Here is a 5,352-nt window from a genome sequence, read left to right as displayed (position 1 = left end):
CTATTTATATGCTAATTAGAGATATAGAGAACAATAGAATGAGGATAGCTCAGTAGGAAAATTCAGTGGAGAAAAGAAGCTGAGTAGCTTGGTTTACGCGGGAGACCAATAAAACTTCAAGACAAGAAGTTTGCACCACTTACGTAGGCCGCAGGCGCCCTCTCGAATAGCAGAAGGTGCCTCACCCTAGACACCTTCTCGAGTGGGTCTTAGAAGCCCAGGCATAATTAGTAAGCGTGGTGGGTTCCGCGCTCCAGATGGAGACTCAGCTGGAAGTTAAAGGGAAGAATGACATGGGGAGACCAAGCATTGGTGAACAAGGCCCGTATCTTTATTTTTAACAGGGGCTTTTATACCCTAAGTTACACATAGAGGATAATAGGGGATGCAAAGTCAGCAGTCTTTGATTCTTATCAAAAACCAAGGTTTCTTTCCTGCAAATTTATCGTATACAAATGGTTTAGGTGATTTACATCATCTTCTGGCCAGAAGGCCTACTAACATTTTATGACTCTTGACAAGGACTTACCAACAAAGACTTATTTTCTCTAAGAGTAATTATTTTAAGGTTTGGCACCATCTTCCAAAGATAAAATTGCATTCCTATAGGGCGGATGTGTAATGGGTTTACAACAAAGAAAAGAATTTATTACCTTAAGGGTCTAAAGTTACTAACACCAAGGCCACTACTTATTTTTTTACTATATACCAACTATTAATTAATACACATTCAAGGATACAATTCAGGGGATGTGAGAACTTGGCAACAAGCATTGACTCATCAATGAAATCCTTTACTAGTTTATTCTGACAGTTTTTAACTCTCTGAGAGGCTCTAAGCTATTTGAATATCTTAAGCTTCCCGTGCCTCTGGAGGCTAGGAGACTGTAAACAATCGTATGCATAGCTGCAGGAGTCCGGGTAAACTTGTCAGGTGAGTTAGAGAGCCATCTGAGGGGTTTGGATTTAAACACTCCTAATTGCCCAGGAACTTTATTAATTGGAGCTGTAAGTTAACTCTTTGACAGAGAGAGAGAGAGATGGTGGTAGGGGACAGCCCCCAGTAAAGTCAGAGGTGAGAGCACAAAGCAATAAAGTAGGCAGACTCTGGTTTTTTGGGGGAAAATGCTCGAGAATATCCGGGTGGACTCCTGAGGCTTGATCCTGCCTTTGCGTATGCCGAGCCTCCTTCCTCATGACCTTTGTCATGAGCAGAATGCCTCACCGGCTCCCCGCAGTGATGGAATTCCAGTTGAGCTATTTCAAATCCTGAAAGATGATGCTGTGAAAGTGCTGCACTCAATATGCCAGCAAATTTGGAAAACTCAGCAGTGGCCACAGGACTGGAAAAGGTCAGTTTTCATTCCAATCCCAAAGAAAGGCAATGTCAAAGAATGCTCAAACTACCACACAATTGTACTCATCTCACACACTAGTAAAGTCATGCTCAAAATTCTCCAAGCCAGGCTTCAGCAATACATGAACCGTGAACTTCCAGATGTTCAAGCTGGTTTTAGAAAAGGCAGAGGAATCAGAGATCAAATTGCCAACATCCGCTGAATCATGGTAAAAGCAAGAGAGTTCCAGAAAAACATCTATTTCTGCTTTATTGACTATGCCAAAGCCTTTGACTGTGTGGATCACAACAAACTGTGGAAAATTCTGAAAGAGATGGGAATACCAGACCACCTGACCTGCCTCTTGAGAAACCTATATGCCGGTCAGGAAGCAACAGTTAGAACTGGACATGGAACAACAGACTGGTTCCAAATAGGAAAAGGAGTACGTCAAGGCTGTATATTGTCACCCTGCTTATTTAACTTCTATGCAGAGTACATCATGAGAAACGCTGGGCTGGATGAAGCACAAGCTGGAATCAAGATTGCTGGGAGAAATATCAATAACCTCAGATATGCAGATGACACCACCCTGATAGCAGAAAGTGAAGAGGAACTAAAAAGCCTCTGGATGAAAGTGAAAGAGGAGAGTGAAAAAGTTGGCTTAAAAGCTCAACATTCAGAAAATGAAGATCATGGCATCTGGTCCCATCACTTCATGGGAAATAGATGGGGAAACAGTGGAAACAGTGTCAGACTTTATTTTGGGGGGGCTCCAAAATCACTACAGATGGTGATTGCAGCCATGAAATTAAAAGATGCTTACTCCTGGGAAGGAAAGTTATGACCAACCCAGATAGCATATTAAAAAGCAGAGACATTACTTTGCCAACAAAGGTCTGTCTAGTCAAGGCTATGGTTTTTCCAGTGGTCATGTATGGATGTGAGAGTTGGACTGTGAAGAAAGCTGAGCGCTGAAGGATTGATGCTTTTGAACTGTGGTGTTGGAGAAGACTCTTGAGAGTCCCTTGGACTGCAAGGAGATCCAACCAGTCCATCTTGGCCGCCGCCCCGACCTCGGACGTGGGTAGCTCTTCTCGGCCGCTCCTGGCTAGATGTGATGCTGCTGCTGCTGCTGCTAAGTCGCTTCAGTTGTTTCTGACTCTTTGCTACCCCATAGATGGAAGCCCACCAGGCTCCCCCGTCCCTGGGATTCTCCAGGCAAGAACACTGGAGTGGGTTGCCATTGCCTTCTCCAGTGCAGGAAAGTGAAAAGTGAAAATGAAGTCGCTGAGTCTTGTCCGACTCTTAGCGACCCCATGGACTGCGGCCCACCAGGCTCCTCCATCCATGGGATTTTCCAGGCAAGAGTACTGGAGTGGGTGCCATTGCCTTCTCCCGCTAGATGTGATAGTCATCTGCAATTGCAGCCCTCCAGTGTGAGCCGGTGAGCCCTCAGGAACTCAGCAAGGAGAAGAATATCTGCTCTCTAGCAGCCGTCAGACTGCAGACACTCTAAGGTGAGCCCTGAGGAAAGGAAGCTCAGGATGCGAAAACAGGATGCTGGCCCATACAGGGGAGGTGCATATGAAAGGAACGATTTCAGTGAGCCAGGACTGGGGCATCTTCCCATACACAGAAGAGCACTGAATTCCTTGACTCAGGATATCTGGTTTTGATATTCAGACTACCTGCCCTGTGTTACAAAGCTCTGTGTAATCCCATGGGCAGAGGAGCCTGGGATTCTCCAGGCAAGAACACTGGAGTGGGTTGCCTCTTTTGATATTCAGACTACCTGCCCTGCGTTACAAAGCTCTGTGTAATCCCATGGACAGAGGAGCCTGGCGGGCTACAGTCCACGGGGTCGAAGAGAGTCGGACATGACTGAAGTGACTTCGCACTCACACACACTGTCTCCATAGTGGCTGTTCTATGTCATTCCAGCATAGATGGAGGAGGGTTCTCATTTCTCCACACCCTCTCCAGCCTTGGTTCTTTGTAGAGTGTTTGACAATGGCCATTCTGACCAGTCGTGTTGATACCTCATTGTAGTTTTGATTTGGATTTCTTTAATATTTAGCAAGGTTGACAGCATTTCCTGTGTGTGTTTTTTAAGGGTATGAGTGAAACATCTAGCAATTGACTTTTGAATGTCTGCCCTGTGTTTTGATGAACACTCCTAGAACAGTCCTTGAAGGCAGGAGGTGTTTAACTCACAACCCCACGGGCCTTCTGAATATTAAGAGCCCATCAGCACAGCTTTCCACTTTGTTGTTATGGAAAGCGGCCACAAGGTGGCAGCATTTCTTCATGCACCTTTCTTTTTTCTTTTTCTTTCTGTGCAATTTCATTTTGATCTTACACTGGAATACAGTTGATTTCCAAAGTTGTGTTTGTATAAGGTGCACAAGAACTTAATGAAGTCATGTATAAATGCATACCTATTCTTTTTCAGGTTCTTTTTCCCATATACAGAAGATCCTAAAAAGTACTGAGAAGAGAATAAAAATGCAAGAGGTGGTGGAGGTGTTGGAAACCAATGCAAAATCCAAGAAATGTAATCCTGTAGAAGCAGGGCTCTACAAATTTAAAATGCGGAAACTGGATTCTGGAGTTCTTTATATGGGTGCATTTTCCCTAAGAAACCAGCCAGAGAAGCCACCGGCCATGCTTTTGATTTTGTCTTTGATTTTGAAACGGAGAAAAGAATCAATCAGCAAAAAGCAAAGAGGGTATTGGAAGATAAACACTTTAAATTTATGCGAAGCCTTGCCCTTATTGCATCTTGTTAGGTGTTGTGGATGTTCCCCGTTAGAAAGAAATTCCAGTCACTGTCCCCAGGTCACCGGCCTTTGTTCGGAAGAGAACCCCCAACCCACCCAAGAAGATGAGGATGAGTTGCTCAACGATTGCCCCATGACAGTACCTGTTAAGCCCAAACTCCCGGTGAGGAGAACTGTGGAAATATGTCCTTTCTCTTTTGATTCAAAAAAGTCACTTACAGAAAGAGAAGAAAATCAAACAGTTGCAGAAAGGGGACGTGCTCAAGTTCTAGGCACTTCCTTTGCCTCATTTTACCACCATTAACCTGCAGGAGAAGATGAAGAACACAACTCAAGTGGAGCCTTCTGCTTGGAGCCTGGCAGAAGAGGTGCCTGAAGGCACAGACTTGGGTTCTGTACATGCCCTGGAGACAAAGAAGGCTCCTCCGGGTGTGATGGAAAGAGCAGCTCTGGTTCCCGGATGGTGTCTGCAGCCGAGTCTAGCGGTGGAATTTACTGGAGAACTTGGGTGGTACCCACATAGCAAGGCTGCTCATTTAACAGTAATTTGTGTTGCTTCCACCCTCCTCTTTTTTATATGTAAGTCAGAATATATAGTTGATTTAGTTTGTAGTTTATTCACTTAAAATGTCATTTTTACTGCTTTTATCCTTCACTTTTTTTATTTTTAAACATGGAACGCTTCACAAATTTGCATGCCACCCTTGCTCATGGCCACTCTAATCTTCTCTGCATTGTTCCAATTTTAGTATATGTGCTGCCGAAGCGAGCACTAACCTTCACTTTTTATATTTAAATTAAAAAATAAGACACTTGATTTAGTTTATAGTTTATGTCTGATTCTTTCCTCTACTCTGTGCAAAATGAATTTGGAGTTAAGGAGCCCTTTGCCCTGGGCGGGGAGCCTCGTTAACCGCCTGCCGAGGCAGAGCCGTGACTGTGTGTCCCTCAGCGAGGCTGTCTGCCGGCCTTGGGTGGAGCTGCTGTCCAGGCCCCTCCTGCCCTTGTTGGTGCTGACGAGGAGGGAGCACTGAGCAGGGCTTGGTCTAAGTCCTCCTGAGACCTGGGCTGGAATCAAGGTTTGTCTTCCAAAGATTATCAAAGGCAGTTCCGTACTCCTCTCCACAGAGATTCTTGGCATTTACATCTCACCAGCACCCTGAGTGTTCACGAGGAGACAGGATTTCTCGGGCCCTACTCCTGTTCTAGAATAACCAGAGCCATAGCGTTAC

At 44.9% G+C, this 5,352-nt stretch overlaps 1 non-coding gene across 1 annotated transcript; it reads right to left on the bottom strand.

Moving 5' to 3' along the window:
- Positions 1–4,787: 4,787 nt before the first annotated feature.
- Positions 4,788–4,893, bottom strand: LOC113900513. Its single transcript, XR_003513156.1, has one exon. It is a non-coding gene; the product is annotated as a U6 spliceosomal RNA (small nuclear RNA).
- Positions 4,894–5,352: the final 459 nt, after the last annotated feature.

The sequence above is a fragment of the Bos indicus x Bos taurus genome, chromosome 10 (assembly GCF_003369695.1).
Source record: "Bos indicus x Bos taurus breed Angus x Brahman F1 hybrid chromosome 10, Bos_hybrid_MaternalHap_v2.0, whole genome shotgun sequence".
Taxonomy (NCBI): domain Eukaryota; kingdom Metazoa; phylum Chordata; class Mammalia; order Artiodactyla; family Bovidae; genus Bos; species Bos indicus x Bos taurus.
This window is presented reverse-complemented; position numbering and strand designations above follow the sequence as displayed.